This window comes from Anopheles merus, chromosome 2L, assembly GCF_017562075.2.
Source record: "Anopheles merus strain MAF chromosome 2L, AmerM5.1, whole genome shotgun sequence".
Lineage (NCBI taxonomy): Eukaryota > Metazoa > Arthropoda > Insecta > Diptera > Culicidae > Anopheles > Anopheles merus.
Window position 1 is genome coordinate 23,347,626 of NC_054083.1, and position 19,242 is coordinate 23,366,867.

The window sequence follows — 19,242 nt, forward strand, 5'->3', positions numbered from 1 at the left end:
GGCAGCTCACCATTCCCGCAAAAGGAAAACGATGACGTTATTAAATGAAGGTTTTGTTCTACACAGTTATAATTTCCTTCTTCGTGGGGTTTCTCCACGTTCCACGGGAGGGGGTTGATTTTTCATGCTTCCAACATACTGCTTCCTTCCCGGTAGTGCGTGTGTGCATGCGTTTGTGCGGGAAGCAACCGAGAGACAAACAAACGCTAGTCGAAGTAAATCATTATAATTATGCTTTTTAATCGTTGTTCGGGGTTTGTTCACATTATGTGAGCGTGTAGTCGTGTGCGCGTGTATGCGTATGTGATGGTTTACATACAGATTTATGACACCTAAAAATGGTGCTTTATTTTTGTGGGTTTTTTGAACATCTGGATAAAAAAAGGGAAACTTGAGCGTTTAATCTTTTCCCAATCTCTTTGTCGCTTTCTGCAACCTTCCCCAAACAGGGCGGACACAATTAACATACGAATATAATGGCGAGAAAAGAGCTCCATTCACACTTTCTCACACCATTCTTTATCGATTGCGCCCATCAAGGACACACCGAGTACAAGCATGGGACCCAAATTGCTGGGTAGAATAGGCCACAGTTGGCGTGTTCTACACTTCATTGGCATCGTTTCAAGATAAAAATCGAAGCTGATTTACTTTTACTACACTGCCTCCCTCCATTTTTTGGTTCTATTTTAACCGAAAGGAACAACACAATTATGCTCGGGGCATAAACACTACGCACGAACGAGTAATTATTCTCCAAACCACTCGACCATCGACCACTTACGCGAGTCGGAGATTTTAACCGGTCCAGTGCTGGTGGTACTACACGTGTTCGAGTTCTCGGTCGGCTTGCTACATACTGTTCCCATTTCCCCCGAACGCTTTACAGCCCTCTCTCTCTCTCCCTCTATCTCGCTCTCTATGCTTTAAATTGTCGTGTATATAATTGATATTTGGGGAGGGTTTGGGTACAAAAGGAGCACTCCAGTGTGTGAGGAAAGCTATAATCATAGCCGTGGTTCTTCCATCATCAAAGAAGATAAAGCTAAAGGAAAGGGCAGGATAGGGAAATCAGAGAAAGAGCAGGCTCCGAGAGTCAGTTTGTACAATTGAACTTCAACCGTTCATAATGACATGGTTGTGTTTCATAATTTTTCACGAGAAAAGCCCTATTCCTGCATTCGAAGAACAACGATGACCTCGCGTACACACTGCAGGATCACAACAAACCGCCGTCCAGATTTTAGAACCATTTTATGTCCAAACGCGATGTTTTGATCTTGTAACCGGCATACCGAGCGCTCACGTGACGTCGAACACGCTGAGTTCAAAATTCCACACGTGGACATTGTGCTTGCGTACACGCATCGGCCCGTTTGCCGGTTGGTTTGCGCTGCCCGCGCGCTGCGTGAAGCGGCGCAATAATTGTGTTTTGTTCCCTCGCGTTTTAAAAATTACATAAAAGCAACTGACCGCCGGAAAAAAAACATAGACTCTTACCTGTTGTGTCCGTTACGGGGATGTATATATATATCTCGTTTCGCTAGAGCTCTGCCGGATTCACAGTTCGGTTCCGATTCCGGGGACGATAAAAACAAAACACAAAAACCAGACCGATTCCGAACCGCTCGCTTTTACCGGTTTCGCTGAGCTGGGATGCTTAGAAAAAGGCTGCACTAACCGTCCGGCATCGACCGAAGAAGACTCATCAAAGGTGAGACCGTAGCCGTTTCTCGAGAGCTGCGTAAATGGGGGAGGGGAGAATAGAGAAAAATATTATTTAATTAGCGCGTGGAATGGAAACGAGAATCGGATTTTAATGCAAATTTCAAACATCACACGCAAAGTGATCTGGTCGCGACGTGGTGCTTTATGGGAATTTAATGAGTGTGCCGGTAGCATATGCTTAATCTGTGACAGAAATAGAGCCTGTTGTTTTGGAGGGCAGGTTACAATTAATTTAAAATAGCGCAATTTTACTGGACAGTTGATGTGAATGTTGAAGCCATAATTAAATGCTGATTTTAGAAACAATGTTTAGCCCTTCGAGAGTATAAAACGGTCAATTAAAGCAGAGCTTGCGGTATAATTGACAGGAGATTGGAACTCCAGCTCATAGGGACATATCGTTTATCCCTAAAACATTTGGTAAATATACTACAGGCATATTAAAAAAAAAGAAAACTGAAAAAGCGTGTTCTACAATCGATTTCTCTCGTTTCTACGCTTAACAGGTATAAACAGAATGAAATGAAATTTTATTTTACAAATTTTAAACCGAGTTTTCATATAGCTTTACCATACACATATCTAATCGAAAAAGACATCCTTTTTGAATTAGACATTCGCTTTCAGTGCTCAAACATACTAGCAATGTTTGATTGCATGCTCAGAAACAATTTCGGTTGAAAAACAGACACAAAACAAAGCCAAACAACTGTCTGATGAGCTGCAAAGCAATCAAAACAAAACGATATGCAGACTAATTTGTTTGGTAAAAAAAGTGTTCCCCCCCCCCCCACATGCAGCAAACGAAGCTAGAGAAATGGCAAACCATTTAGCATTTAGCACCACCACCACGACCAACTGGAACAACGATTGAAGATTGGAGTCGAGCCGGAAACTATATTGCACGACCAAAAGGGAAGGAGGAGGAGGAAAGAAAAGTTCGGTCCGTTTCGCTTTCGGACAGCAAAATTGCACATCATCACGCAATAACAAAGGGCTACAGCAAGGACTGTAGGGAGAAGTAAAACAACACACATACACGGCACAGTGAGACTTTCGGTAAAGCCGACCTTATATCCGGTAATTTGAAAAAGCGGGGAGTAAACAGAAGGGTAGACTAGAACTTTACTTGCTCGAGAGCCCTTCATGTGGGGCGTGGAGCAGCAGCAAACAGGGGGAGAAAGAGACAAAGAGTAAACTGTTTCTTACTGGTGATGGTAACGACGATATGTGCCCGTCGAAAGGTTAGTGAACTAACTCAACCCCAACGGAAAATTGGCTTTTGATATCTATTAAATTTAAAAAAATATAAAACTATAACTGTTATCGCTTTTTCAAAGGGCAAAATGGTAACAAATCATCAACAAACTATCTGCCCTGATTTCCCTTTATTCGCTCTTATGGTGAATGTCTGTGTGTGTGTGTGTGTACCATTTCCAGTTACTTTTTCCTGCTGCACAACAAAGACGATAACCATCTGCAACCAGAAATGGCAAAAAGGTGTGTGTGCAAGAAGCACCAAACCCCGCAAACAAAGGCAGCAATCCTCCTATCTAATCTGCCCTAGTCTCCTACACACCCTGAGCAGTAGCTGCATGTTTATCCCATTGTTCTACAGCCAACAATTAAGTAATGTTTATCCACACGGCTAAACCTTCACTCCTCAGTACAAAGAAACGATGGGTGTGAATGTGCAGCGTATGACGATGCTGCACACCCACCAACGGCGGATAATCTTTCCTCGCTTCTGCTTCGACCGATGCAAAATGCACTTACAAGTTTTCCGCCTTTTTCCAATCACCGTCTTACACACATACTCCCGACGCAAAGTTTGGTGCATCGGAAAAGGTTACAATAGCGGCAAATGGGGCTGAGAAACACCCTCAGTTTCCACCCGCCACTTTCCACAGCCACAGTTTTATCGTGTGCGCATCGTGGAAAACCCCGTGAAGCCGGGAGCTGGGGTAGAGATTTATTTGTTCCCCTTTTTTCGTTGCAGTAGCGTTGCAAGTGGCAAGTTGGGCAGTGGCAAGTAGTTGCACACCGGTTCGGTTGTTTATGGACGCTTCTTAAGGCTTCCGTGGCGCGATAACTTCCGGGCGAGTGAAGACTCCCGGGACAAATGGAAATTCTGTGCCGTAAATCGAAGCCTTACAACAACAAACCAAACCGACCTCCTTCCCAAAAGGAAACAAAGAAGAGCAAATACATCACACCCACTCCTCTACGACCACACAGCACCCTTTTCCTGCATACAAAAAGAATGAATGTTTGCAAGTAAGCACGATAGCGTGCCAATGTCACTTTCTTGCCGCGCTGTCTAGGCGTCCGAATGGTAAGTTAGTAAACAACTAACCGATGGTTGACACGAAATGAAAAGCCCCTTCCAGCTTCAGCTCCCGCTTATTGGCACACCACACCTGGAACACAGTTTAATGCGAAATTTGAAGCCTTCACTGTCTGGGCGCAGTCGGTTCACAACCATATCGCAAAATAAACACAAACACCAAAAACGAGGGCCAAGTTCAATGTAAAGAGCCTCCCTGGAGTCTCTCCCTAGTCGGGGTTAGGAGGCGAGCAGCAACAAAACGGGTGCGCATGCTGCTTCCTCCTCTCTATCGATCGGGGCCGCTTTTCACGGACATTACACAAAAGGGGAATGGGGAGGGCCTTTTTTGCGTTCTGCTGCGCACCGATGCAGTTCGCTTGCAAGCGACGACCCAAGCGTACATACGATTGCTTGGTGGCTGTGTGCTTGTAATTATGGTCAACACGCCATTACCGGTGAACCACCACACGCCGAGCTGGGCGACATTGTAATGAGTTTCTACGCCTCGAGTGTGTGTGTGTGTGTGTGTGTGTGTGTGTGTGTGTGTGTGTGTGTGTGTGTTTGTTTGTGAGGAGCGTGACCGTTGCATAAAATGGCGATAAAATAAGCACAAGCGATGGGTTGGGTTCCATGGGTGCTCCGGTGCTATGCCACCGGAAATCCCACCGATCGGTTGCACACGATAGTGAAATGCAGTTTTCCCCCCAGTGCTGCTCCCACAGCTGCAGGAGCCGGTTCTGTGCGGGACACACATCCGGTGCGGCAGGCAATGATGGTAGAATGGGCAAAAGGTACCTTTTTTTTCTTACACGGTTGGGGAGCATCAAAAGAAGCTTTATTTTTTTTTGCATCGATAAGTCACTGGGGGGGAAGCGTGTACAGGATTATAAAATGAGCCAGCAGAAAGGGCAACGAGGAGAGCGAGAGAAAAAGAGGACGAAATGGATGGGAAATTGTTGATGGCAAATTGATTGGATTGTTATCGTTGTGTGCACGTGCACGGAAGTGCATTTGTTGCGATGAGTGTGCTATTTTTAGGATGTATAAAAATTATTGAAATTAAAGTGAAGCCAAGTGACTATGCAAATGAGGGCAGAAGTAAAAATGTGCCTTGATTAAATTGATTCTAATTTACACGTATCACGATAGGTCGTATTCAGCAGGGGAAAGTAATTAAAAGCCATCGTTTACATCACCGTGAGGTGATTTAATTATTTAAAATGATCTGTTATGGATGAACTATTAATTTTAGCACTTTTATAACATAAATTATTGTATTAAACGATTAAATTACTGGGTGAAAGGTCTATCAGTTTCGCAAAATATATGTAAAAAATCAATTTATCCAAAAAGTATATTTTTAAGCCCATATATTCAGCCTGAATTAATGCAATTTTGCAACATGTTTTGCTTTGTTAAATAAATATTTTTTTAGGTTTTGAGATACTATAAGGAGTTACATGGCAATTAAAAAACGTTAAAAATGTATTTAATTCTAAAAATACTCTAAAATCAAAACATCAAATGCACACATAAAAAGCAATATTTTAAACCTTCCAGTAGATTAATGTATGTTTTGTTAAATGTTAAATTCTAGCCCTAAGATGAACGAATTTAATTGAAGCATTGAAGGCAAATGAGACCAAAAAACACAACAGACAATCGTTTGCTCTACATAGAATGATAAACAGTTTAGTTTCTTGCGCTCCAAAACAACTAGCCATGATAAACCGGAATGGAAGACAACGAAAAAACACTCTTCAATGAACCAACACCAACTCCAAAACAATCCTCCACTGCACGAGATTCCGTGTCAGAAAATGTGGAGAGAGAGAAACAAAAAACGAACATAAACATTGAGACCCTCCCGTTCGACTGTGGCGAGACTTTTCCGATGATGTACCCCGAAGAGGCACAGCATTTATGAAAACATCCTTCATCCTCCGTCCACTCACGGAGCAAACCATGCCATGGAAAGCACCATACACCATACAGTGCGGGCCCACGAGTTATGTTGCGTGTTGTTAACACTCGTTAGCATATGTTATGATGCGGCGGTGCAGCGCGATCGCGTAAACTCCAGTCCCGTGTGAGGAAGAGAAGATGCTGAGCTGAAGCAAATGCAGTTGGGCACGATGGGAAACGGAGTTTGCTTTAATTTCACACCTTTTCGCTTACACATCAGGGCGTCCCAGGGAAAGGATTCGAACGATCGGGACAACCCCCCAAAACTACGTATTATTCCACATTCTACGGAAGCTCACGCCTGCAACAATAAACACTGATTGCGGACCGTTTTGCTTTAATACATCTGTAAGGCCCTTTTTTTGGGAACCTCCGTTGGCCAATCTGGGACTGAGGGAGATCTGGAAGGATTTTCGTCACTTCAAACATTCGGGCCATTGCTCTTGGGCAACTCCAAAAAACGAAAACAAAGTCCGAAATGAAGTGCACTGTCATCGACCGGGCAAGATCTGCTCTCCATGTGTCTGCGGCATGGCGCAAAGCGGGTCAAACACATGCCATTTCCCTATGACCTCGTTGTGTGGAGTCTGTATGTCTGGCTGGGGAGCAACAAAACGGAAAATCAAAATCCGATTTACTCAACCGATGACACGCACGGGAAGAAGATGCTGTTCCCACCGACCGAAGATTGTTTACGAGCGAAACCCCCCTAAATCCTAATGTAGACAGTGAGTAGACACTTTATACTCCTCTGATTTGAGCTCTTCAAGCGTTAAATGAAAAGAAACCTTAGATGAAAAGCACACATAAAGAAAGAAATCGTTCCTTACATTTTAGTTCATTTGTCACCAAACGGTTTGATTTCACACAGTTTTTCACATGCCATTTGGAAACCATCCGAAGAAGTCTTTGGGGTTTGCGTAGCTTCAGGGCAATCGTCCACCAACCGTATGCTGCGATCGAACTCCATCAATTTTCACCCCCCTCACATTCGCCTTCCAAACCACACAGAGCGACGCATAAATTGGTCAAAACAAATCTTGTTTTGTTTGGAAAGGTTTATTCTGCCCGATGATGCTGCTGCTGCTACTCTTCACATCAATCGTACAATCTTTAATTTAATTCCTTCCTTATATGAATGAAGGCAAGAAGCAGCGCCGACCCGATCCCAACTCCCCAACAAACACGTTCAGCGTACATCCACCACACTTCACAGATTTTACAACTCGAGGGGCTTGCCAAGGAAGTAGGCTTTCCGATTCCTTTTTATTCCATTCCAAAGTATAGCAGCAGCAACAAAAAGAGGAGCCCACAAAGTAGCAGAGTCTAGAGTTTTTTTTAAATGTTAAGCAACATTAAGATAGCGTGCGCCCGTTGAAGGAGGAAACATGCTGACGGCTTTTGGCATATGTTGTGGCTAGGGGTTCGGTACAACAGTACAACCTGAAGGGTGAAGCGTTGGGCAGCAGGGAGACACAAGCCTACGCGGCTCCGTTCGGTTTTGACAATGTTTACGACAGGAGACGTAGGCATAAACAAGAGCTGAACTGAAGACGAGAAAGAAAGCCCAAAAAAAAAACAAGAAAGAACAACGCCGTCTCGAAGGCTCGCTGCTCCGTTTTCTCTAGCGAAGAAGCTGGTGAAATCGTCTGTCCTGCCACGTCGTATATCCAGAGTGCCGTAGATGGTGCGAAAATTCCAGAAGCAATCGTCCAGAGCCATTTCGGCAGACACGCCCGCGATGCCTTCGTTTTCGCGAACGATTGCGAACGGGACGTTTTTAAAGGGATCGTTCTCTCGTTAAGGCCAGTGGGTGACGTATCGTTAAACTTTGAAACAAGTTCACGCGGTGTCCCCCATGGATTTGGCGGTTTGGAGCCTGTTGGTGAGCGGGTTAACCAGTCGGTGACAGGTAGCCGTTTAGCACTCTTGCTTCATTACGGTGGGACCGGCAAAGTCTGCCGCGGTGACGTGCGTGACATTTGTCAAGTCTTATCGGTGGTATCTCTCTGCCGCAGTCTAGAAACTTCCAAATTCCAAGGCTTTGGCGTGTAGCACATGAGCAGTGAATCTATTCTGAACCGAATTCCCAAGTCCATATTATTAACACATAATAAATTAGGCTTTAGTAGTAAGTTGTTTAATGATCTATAACCTCCAGACGGTAGAAATGAGCCACAAAAACCCAACAACGATAATTCCGTTACAGACTAGCATATAAGAAGAACGTTCCAGATATTCAGCACGCCAAAAACGAATAATCTTTCTCTATCCAACATTAAGATTTCAACGCACATCGAACGTTCTGACCAAACGGTTACTTCCTGTAGCTTTTCAGGGCGTTGCGTGTACTCGTAAAAAAACCTCTCTTCTTCTCCAATCAAAAAGAAGATGTAGATGTTTTTCTTTCATGATTTAAAACCATCCCACCCAGTCTGCAAGCGGAGTGGCGATACCATATGTTGAAAATTGCGCCATTACGGAAGCTCACGTTTGGGGGTTTAGATATGAAAAAAGAGCGCCGTCAGAACTTACCCAAACCGAGTGTGGCCGGGTTGGGGCGTGATGAAATAAAACCGGAAAGTAGTTTCAACACACACGCGTACCCCAAATCCATCATCCCACCGCACACACACACAACCGGTAAAGTGCGAAATTATTCGTGCCACAGGCGTAGAACCACACGAATGAACAAAACAAGATCGGTAAAGAATTAAACCAGGATGGAGAGAAGGCACAAAGAATTGAAAACGAACATCAACGTAGGCTTCGTTTGGGGATGATCTCCAATCCGAACTCTCCCTGCCCCAAGGTGATCACGTAATGATGGACAACACACTCCATCACACGCTGCCACACCATCAATCAACTGATTTCCCGCTAGATGCCGCCGTTGCAGTTACTTCTACTGCCGGCAATGGGTAATTAGTTTAAAATGTTCTTCACGCCGGAGTAGTGGCGGTACCAAAACATTGAAACCGGTACCATCAGCAAACCACAAGAGTAAAAGCATTGCACCAGCTGGGATGCAGCCAGCTGGTACGTTGCTTATCGATCTTTACGATCCTCCGAAGATCTTCAAGATTTAAGAATGCAAGAAAACTAGAAATGAGATGCCAAATGGCAAGAGGATTTCACCACACTATCGTGTTTTGGGTGGTATGTTGCGAAACAAACGAGAACGTTCTTGTGTTTTATGGTCTCCATCAAACGATAGGCACGATGCTAACAATCCTGACGACCCCCAGAAACTCGTTTAAACTCCAAACAGTGACATCTCTACGAGCTCCACATGTTTTGTTGCTCTACTTTAATGTTTTCGTTTCCTTGTTTAGCTGGTTCCTGTTTTGCTAACCTCACACAATAGTGCGCTGTTCGGTGTTTGATTCGGTGCTCTAGGCAACACATGGAAAAGGAAATCAATGTACCATGTACTGCTGACTTCTGTACGTATCCCACCGGCACCAAAATGTGGACCAAATTGCACACTGTTTACTCACAAACACAATGCGCTTGTTCGGTGTGGTCCTCCTGGCATTTTTTACCCAATTTCCCTTGTAATTCTCCCAAAAAAAAGCGAGGAAGACGTGACATAACATGCCCTCTCGGGGGAGGATGTTGTACCCCGCTGGTGGCGCAATAGAAGCTACCCTCTGTACAATGGATAATTGCGGTGAACGTACTCGTGCACCTAGAACTTCTCTCTATCACACTGGAAAACTAGACAAAATGACCTCTTCCTATGTTGCCCTCTCCCCTCTTCCCGCACAAGCACACACACAATGTAATGACCGATTTGGTGGTGCGCGTTCTTTCCAAACCTCCGCCCTCCCCAAAAAAGGGCAATATTTGCTCGTTACGTAATTATCGTGGTAAGCGGCACGGAACGGTGGAAATATCGCCGAGCTCGACGCACACTGGTACAGAGAGTGTACGGTCCCCCCCATTGCTGGCAAACATACCGGAGCCTTTAGTGCCACTCGAATGAAGACGGAACAATCGATCCCGGGGTGCGCGATCCGCACATCCCAGAGTCCCACGTCCCTTTGCGCGATCGCGGTACAGTATGGAGTAGTACGGTGAAGTTTACGATCTGCTCTGGAATGGTCGTCGAGTGTACAGTGCAGCTTACGTTCCGATTTGGAACACGGACGCAAACTTAGATGATCATGATCATCAACCTGCGGAGTCCCCTGACTCTGGGTTGCGGGTTGGGTGCACATCCCGCATCTGGGGACGTGCGATTACATGTTTTCTGTTTTATTCCGCTCCACCTACAATGCTTATGGTGGGTGCTGCACGTGTCTCGTCCCGTTCGTTTTCCCTTTGCGGGGCATTCTTCTATTCCGGTGTGGCGTCGTAGTAGCACCGGTACGGTTCGATGAATCCGAGAGGTCTAGGGCATAGACCGTGCACTCCATTTAACTCCGAACTGAAAGAGCACGCCGACAATGACGACGACCGACGACGATACCGTTTGTGATACGAAATTCTACACAAAATGGGATCTAATGCTGGTCTGTGTGCCGGTTGTATTCTAGGCACGATTTAAGGTTTTTATAGAAGAACATTGGACGTTGGAAAGCGAACAAGACAGTAATGTCAAACTCTTTCCAATATGGAATGTAAACGAGCTCGTCTAGATCTTGCACAAACAAAATCAAAGCTGAGCAGTACCTCAACATTATTGTTTTAGACGCTGTGCCTCCTTTGTTCGACATTTTTACCATAAACAAAAGCCTGCGCTATTCGCTATCTAACACAAATGTTCTCGTAAATGTTCAGTTTGCGGCATCACAACAAGAACCCTTATCCCACCAACGCTTGATAGGTTCGACACTTTGAGGTCTTCGTTTCCTGCCGCGCAGATCTCTTCCTCTATATCATCGTTCTGGTGAGTTTGTTTAGAGTAGAGGGCGATGGGTGGATGCCACTCTGCAAAAGAGGACACGATCTGAAAGCCCTTATTGTGTTGTCGATCGATAATGTTCGATCAAGCGGGAAAAGACGAAGCAACCAGCGACGATCGTGCGGGGCAATCAGTTGAATTGAATAAACATACACACATACAAACACACACACACACACACGTATGTATCGCTTCCAATCTAATCAACCTGCAGCCTGACCCCTAACTGGTTGAAAATAATGTTCGCTGTGTTCAATTCCATTCGGAGATGCCGATGCCACTACACAAATCTAACACCCAACGATGATCGTGTGTGTGTGTGTTGGTGTTGGAGAACCGACGTAGGTATAGGAGATGCGTATCGGAAGAATCGATCTACTCCCCACCAGCTGACGGACGGCTCGCAACGGGTGTGGATTATACCCGCTGACCCGTTAATGCTGCTGATGCTCTCGGCAAGTCTTCAACGCCCTCAGCAACAGCAGCAGCAACAGCAGCAGTACAACAAATCTTCTATCTTCTCAGAATCGATCGAACCAATCAAGTGCAACACAGGGGTAAAAAGATCGAGTTCACCACAGGCACTCGAGAATGCAACCCACCCAAAAAGTGAAGTCCGTTAACTCGGTCCAATTATTGTAACGATGCACTGGGCACCAGCAGTTGGTCAGAGTTTTCCGGCCCAAACTGGAGCATCGGAGCAAGCCCGGGAGCTTCTGGGCATGGAAAGCCGTTGGACAGATGCCAAGCTGGAAATGATTAATTTTACGAGATTATGACGCTCGCCCGATGACAGTTTATCGATTTCAATTCAAAAGAAGGGTGAGTTTACGACGAAAGAAAAGAATCATCTCCAAGCTAGGTTTGGTCCTCGTGTGGACAACGTTTTTACGATTATTGAGTTTAATGATCGTTATCGACCACCCCGAGGGCCCCATTCAAAGTCGGCGCCCGTTGAGCTCGTATAGATCTCTTCCAATTTCGGAGGAGCAACATAATAATTGGTAAGTCTCCCAAGTTCCTGGAAGACATCCAGATTTTACACTAATGGCAGTTCTTGGGAATGTCTCGCTAGAACCAAAACAACGGCGGACATACTTTGAGACATTCGGGTCAAGTGTTTTAAAAGCAACACACCATTATCGATCGATTAGAAGAAAAGGTTCTTTTAATGGGTGACCAGAGAACCGTAGAATTGGAGAAAGCGACAAATTAAGCACCGTTTTACGCGAGCAAAGATCAAATGTGTCTCCGAACGGTTACGACACGTCATAGCAGGTTGTTTTTTCGTCTATTTTGTTTGAAATTTTAACAAATGTGACACACTCATAAACCCATGAGGAACGTGTTTCTTCTCCAATGCTATAGACCTGACGCTCATGCACGATGATGGCCCTTTAATGTTGGTTCACGCGCTCGCACACTCGCTCGATCGTGCATCAAACGAAACGAAACGAAGCTGGCTGTTAAATTGAATTTCAACAGCTTTTTTGGGGGGGCTTTGTGTGCCGTTCTGTGGCGTTCTTCCCTCCAATCCATCATTGCGTAATTTGTCCGTTTCGCTACATTGTAACCACACGCGCAGGATGGGCTGGGACGCCAAAATGTAGAACAATCTCAGCGCTTTTTGCTTCTTTGTTCCTCTCTCTCTCTCTCTCTCTTTCAGAGGTGTCCTCTTCCTGGTGGGGATTCTGCAGGTAGACAGACCCTCGGAAGAGTAGGTAACGGACAGCAGGCCCACAGAGATATCTCGTTAAATATTTAGCTCCGGATGAAAAATGAGTTGCCATTGGCCCGCAGTAGAAGGTTGATTTCGGGCACAGGTCCGTCTGTTTGTACGTGCCGTTCCAGCAAATCTTACCACCAGCAGCAGCAGGGTAGCTAATCAACCGAAGCTGTGGGTAAGAAATGGATTCGTGCAGAGAGAAAGAAGGAGCGCGAGATTTCAACATGCCGCGCACACGAGATCGCGCGTATACCGTTGCTGGTGAAGGTGAAGAAATTAGCTCTTGCTATCGAAGGAACGGATCGCACGGGAAGGAAGAAAGGTTCAACGAACCTGGTGGGGCATGTGTTTCGTGGGGTGAGGATAGGATGCGAGTCTTCTATCGATTTAAGCAGCATTACGGCCAGTAATTAGTGTAATCGAGCTGCGTGGTACGTGATTGAAGGTGGATGTTTTGGGTTGTCTCTTGAGGGAAGAATATTTACCCAGCCGAGTTTTTCTTCTAGTCTTGGTGAAAGTCTTCTGAAGGAATAAATCGCATGAAAGTAAAAATTGTCTATCGGTAAATGAATTGGTCGGAAATTCGGACCCTTTTCCTCCTCTCTCCCTCTCTTCGCAGCTAGAGCATCGGTCACAAACACTCCTTTCCACTCACAAAGCGTTAGTTTGTAGTGCCATTTGTATGCTGCACGCCAACCTCTGTCTCCTCGGCAGAATAGGAATCGAATTTTATACTATGGCGCCTGAGTGTGTGTGTGTGCATGTACGCAACACAATCGTACGCAAGCAATTCGATTCCGTGCGTTCCTTCCAGTTTGCAAACGCCAGGCGAACCTTTTTCCCCCTTTTTTCCAGCATTCTCGGACAGGGGTTCGCCGTTTGGGTAATAATGAAAGCTCGATCAACCAAACAACAGCAATATTGAACAAAAAAAAAGGGTGTCCGTGGTGGAAAACGAGCAGCGCGCGTTCGAGCACACTCACGTTCCGAGCTGCGAACGTTTGAGCTTCCACTGCGTGCTGCCGTTCGGGAGGGGTTGACGGGGTTGAATCACAGGACCAATGAACCACGAACGGAACAGGATGTAGGGAGGGTTGCACTTCCCACTGTAGCCAATGCACGGAAAATGGGACTGAACCGGGGAGGGAGAAAACAAGCGAACGCATTCACAAAATGACGGACCGTAGTACGTAGTGTGAGGACGACGACGACGCTGACGAATAACACAACGTACGAAGGATTTAAAGGCTTCCTTGGTGCAGTTGCGTTTTTTTTACTCTGTGTGTGCATACATCGTCCGTATTCGATTCGATTGCATCGCGCTGTTGTGGGACATCCTTTTCCTGGTCGAACGAACACAGCCACACACACAAACATAGGAGCTGTACAAACGATTCTTGCCTAGGAGCATTTTTTCCAATTAATTTCCACACCACCAGCGCCAGGGTGATTGCGAGCGCAAGCGACGAACGTGGAACGCGGAAAGACAACTTTTCCAACCAGCAACGAAACATCGCTTCGTACAATGGAAAATTGTTTCGCTTTTTTTGTTGTTGTTGTCAAGCTTTTATTGGCTTCCTTTCTGTTCCCCCCTTAATGGAAATGGTGACTGTTTGCGCACAGCTCGCTCAATCGTTTGAGCGCTTGTACCGGCGAGACGCAATCATACACGAGCGCTGTTGTGGGAACGCAAGGACGCTTTCCCTGTCCCCTGTTAATATGATTCGGTAAAGCATGAGATATAATGAAGATAAGAGAGCCACACCACGGACATGACGGGGCATGTTTTCGAATGTAATAATGTTGCACTCGCGCAATTCAAAACTGCATGTCAACGGTATATGGGAATGGGTTTTCTGCTGAAGTATGTCCATGATGAAACCCCTTTTAAGAGAAACCCACAAACACGGGGGGTGTTTGTTGTGGAATAGTAATTGAAAGTGTAATGATCGCCCCAGATGTGGCGCTTAAAAGTGGTTGATGACTCATGCAAGTGACAGGGAAAATTGTTTTTAAATTCGTGATTTAAAAAAAACCTTTGAAATGTCAATAAATTTGGACTTGAAAAAAGCACACAGAATCGTCCTTTATGATAATATAGCCACACACAGAGCACCATAAACCAATCCATATAAACTACACACTTAAATTATTCACATTCGCATGAGAAACGGTGCAGGCTGTACCAGTGGGTTTATTTTTCCATTGCTTTGGCCTCATAGTGTCCCTGTGGCTGTGCATTTGGGACGATATCTTCCTTACCGGATAGTGTTAAATAAAAGATGAGCCTTGTGGAACAGAGTACGACCGCGCCAGGGCAGGTAGTATCGCGCAGCAGAAACATGAAACATTACCTTCAATTCGTTTGAGGTGTGTGATAGGTCTTATAAACCTAGAATCCTTGAAGGTTCAGGCGGCCAGGTAAAAACCACGTCTTGGAAAGCGAAAGCCCCCGTACGATATCCGTATCGGGAGGGGTTTTCTAAAAAAAAGGGGTAAGCGAAAGTTTTATTGTAACACGGTCACAGATTACGTAGTGTTTGTTCGAAGAGGGCGAGAAGGTCAAATCGTTCCGCTCTTTTTACCAAACGTTCATAATTAATAACGACGCTCAACATGGCGACTATGTCAAGGACGATCTCCTGTGGGATGCCTGAGGAACATATCCTGCCATGAATATTCCTTTGTTTGTGATTTTTAAAAGTATTGGTGGTAAAATTTGTAGTATTGGAGAAGAATGAAAATCATATGTACAATCCTTCCCAGAAGTTTAAAAAATATTTAAAAAAACAATACAACAACAAAAAAATTTAGAAGAAAACTTTTAATCAGGCAAAACACGTCCTCCCGAACATAGCATAAACCAACCATCCAAAACTAACTGCCAACCATAGTCGCTCTCGTCTCTCCATAAAGGAGGAAAATGGCAATTCCCAAACCCAGTGAGCACATTTTTTTTTGTGTGTGGAACGCGGCTACAAGACGCCCATATATACGCATCCTTTAGCGGCACCAAAATAATATCCGCAACACATGAATATTGCATTCGAACGCCGACCACCGCGACCCAGCGGCACAAAAAGCGACACACACCGCCGTCTCTACGGCAGCTGTCAGCAAAGAAACCGCCGTCTCTCACACACAGACAGACATACAGACAGATAGACACGCAATGGCACCGGCCTGTGCGCGTATTGCGCCATCTCGGTGTAAAGGACCTCCTCTTTGCCCTTTTCGGGATCGCACTGCTGAAGGAGCAAAGCAGAAAGAAGGAAAGAAAAATTGGTAATGAGCGCGCTTCAGCATATGGTGTTGTTTTGGAGGAGCATGCTTTTGATGTGCTTTGTGACTGCATATTTGTGTGTGTGTGTTTCAATTTTACGATTTTCTTTCACACACAAGCGTGATAAGAACATCCTCCAGGAGGACGTGCGAAAAGCTTTCTTCAAAGATGTCCTTTTTTCTTGTACATACACAGCGCATGCTACGTCACTGTATTAGTGACTGGCTAGCAATTTGTGTGAGTGTGTGTATGTGTCTGTGAGGCGGTTGATGCTGTGTGTCTTCTCTAGCCGACGGCCCACTTTGATGATAAAAAATGCAACTAAAATTCCGTTCTTTTTCCGCCCCACCGCAACGAGGGAGTTTTCGCTTCTAAAATAGTTTTGGGGGACCAAAAGGCGACATAAAGTGATGGGGAGGAAGCGTCGAAAACCACATCAACAAAATCTCACCACCATTTACGGTCCTTCCGAGTTTACCGTGTGTATGTGAGATCCCCTCGATACATAAAACTGTCCCATTTCAGCCGACAGGATTACATACTTTACCATGTTTATTGCAGGACCGCCACTAAGGGTCGGGTTTCCCCATCGCAGGGCGTGCTGTAGGGGGCGGCAGAGAGAAAAACTATTTGCCCATTTCGAAGCGATAATCCACAGACAGAATTTTCCATTTTCCAAGCCCGCTTTTGTCTTGAAAATTTGCTCAAAACGAAGAAAGGGAAGCAAAAGCGATTTTCGATTAACACCGCGCGGCCTACTTAGCACGAACTTTAGCCATAGTGCAAATGTTCCCCCGTTCCCGGGTTACCCCTTGTGTTTGGGCCTAACAATTTCGCGTGAAATATTGGCACACACACACGGGCAATCATCGAAAGTGCATTGATGCATCATTAAATATAGAAATCTGTTAGCACCGTTTTTCTCCCCCTGTGGCGGATTCGGCATGTGACGCGCGGGGTTGTTTAGTTTTACCGGCACGCACACACTCTCACACACACACACGTACACCGTGGGTTGTGTTGGTCGTTTTGGATCGATAAATGCAATTTCTCTGTCCCAGGATGGTGCCGTGCCGGGTGTCGCAGCACTGTTCGTCGCCAGGGAGAGAATGGTTTGGTTGTTTTTCCTCCCCTAGCCGAGCGTTCGCTTCGGTTTGGTTTATTGCCGAGTGAATGGACAAAAAAACGGCCGGGAAAATCCGGAAAGGAAAATCTGTTGAATATGCTAACCCCGGACGAGGGGAAAGAAGCAGAAGAATTATGGCTAGTGTGTTTTTTGGTTATACTTTAGCGTTTACTTACCAATTTGGCCGGTGTTTAAAGTGATACGATTGTAGAAATTATTCTTCAGCTACTATTGAGCACTTAAGGGAGTATATTTTTGAACACTTTAGAACGAGTTTTATGATTGTTCACTATCGGTCTCTGTTTGAACTATGCTGTAAAATGAAAGCAAAGAAAATTGTAAAAAAAATAGTTTTCAACGAACTTAAACCTAATTTATGCTGTTTTTTCTCGTTGTCAACCGCACTAGTCCACCGGGAAAATTTAGCAAAACACAACACAAGCATCAATATTTCAACCAACTTCCATTCAACAACCAACTGGCACACACACAATCACACATGTAAACTATCGTTTTGGCCGTCTTCGTTTGCCGGTGTGCGTGTGTATGCGTTACGCGTACGCGCGCTGCGTTACGGCGTGTGACGATGAATCACATAAATTTTCCGAGCATTCGAGCGAATTTTCACCCCAAGTAGGCGCCTTTTAGCTGTGCGTTGCACTGGATGCCATGTAAATGTATGGCATTTGGTTCTGCCGGCGCCTGAAACGCGGGCAAATAATCGTCACTTGTTTATACTTTTATATTAGTTGAGACGGGATGGAAGAAAAACCGATTAAATAAAAAAAGGAATCAGCAATACACACAAACGGACGCTCTCTCTCACACATATACACACACGTACACACATCTAGGCTGTGTTTGAGGTTAGCTTGTTTGTTTCCTTTCCTTTTCGGGTTGTTTTTCGTTGCCAAGCAGCAGCACCATTTCTTCTTTTTCACACTACATCCTTCCAGTTTTTTTGGAAACTATTTTGTAATGGTCTTCGTGTAGTGATATCCTTTGCTGTATTTTATTTTTATCTCCTATTTCTCCCTTCCTTCACTCACACACACATACACTTTCCTTCCACACGGCTGCTTCACAATATCCTTTTTCGCTTTCCTATGCGCGGTGTTACAGAAAAAGAAAACCACGTCAACGCTGACCAAGACGAAAGCAACGAAAAGCACTGGGCGGCTTTCTGCACGGTAGCATAGAAACGGGATCCGTTTTTCTTTGTGTCACTCTCTCTCTCTCTCTCTTCTCTCTGCTCCTGCTTCAGGGCACAGGCTTGAAACCTCCGACCGAAAAGGCTTCACTGACGCGCGCGCGTGTTGGCGGTTGCCTTAGTTACACGCCCGTCGTCGCATACACACCCAGAGCCACCACACACACACAGGACCAGACACGCATCTCCCCCCACAATCACACTCACACATACACCGTTTCATCCCATTTCTCTAACATCCTTCTAAAAAAACATCCTTCCTCTTCAGCTTCTTGCTTTGCGACGAAAAGCGTCAAAAGGGGAAGAGGTGCGCGCGCGCGCTTTTCGCCCTCCGTCGTCTTCGCCCCGGCAACTATCGACCGTTTTCAGAAACGCGTCCCATACACACACACACTTACTCAGCAGAAGCACACTCCGGAACACACTCAGCACTGGCAGCACCGACGATACACAACCGCGTTGGCTCGCGCGTTCAAACATAATAAACCGGGAGGGAAAACATAAAACATGACGCCGCGGCTATGCTTCCTCTTGGCCAAGCGTGCCGAGATGCTCACCGTGCCGGCTGCTCCTCTATTGAGTGCACGAGAGTGAGAGAGATGAAGATTGTTTGGTAGAGCGTTAGAGAAAAAGAGAGAGAAAGAAAACTACCTTTGCTATGCGTATGAAGTAAGAAAAGGAAAACACTACTATGAGAGAGCGAGAAGCCAAACAGCTATGCTCTCCCGATGTTGCTGTCTCTTTTGTGCATAGCAGTTCATATATTTTCTGTCCTGCTCGGGGCGAGTAAAAAACCGTTGAGAATCGTTTGAACTTTTGGAAGCGAGAGAGAAAGAGAGTTTGAGGGATCATTTTTCAACGGTTATGCTGCCGGTCTAAGTTATGCTGGCTTATGCTGCAGGGCTTGAATGCAGCACGAAGAGAGCATTATTTTTTTCACGAGACCCGTTCAGTTGGGTCGAAAAG

The 19,242-nt window shown here is 45.4% G+C and overlaps 1 protein-coding gene across 2 annotated transcripts in view; it reads right to left on the reverse strand.

The window, feature by feature from the left end:
• Positions 1–18,777, reverse strand: part of LOC121592416 (neurotactin) — a 37,600-nt gene extending 18,823 nt beyond the window's left edge. Inside the window, exons 1-3 of one of the 2 annotated variants that reach the window (XM_041913838.1) lie at positions 18,675–18,777; positions 17,243–17,379; positions 1,501–1,740 (exon numbers count right to left, since the gene is read on the reverse strand). The gene's annotated coding sequence lies outside the window, so the exon portion shown is untranslated. Of the gene's footprint in view, positions 1–1,500; positions 1,741–17,242; positions 17,380–18,125; positions 18,304–18,674 lie in introns of those variants that run through there. The other variant, XM_041913839.1, reaches the window with a different exon arrangement.
• Positions 18,778–19,242: the final 465 nt, after the last annotated feature.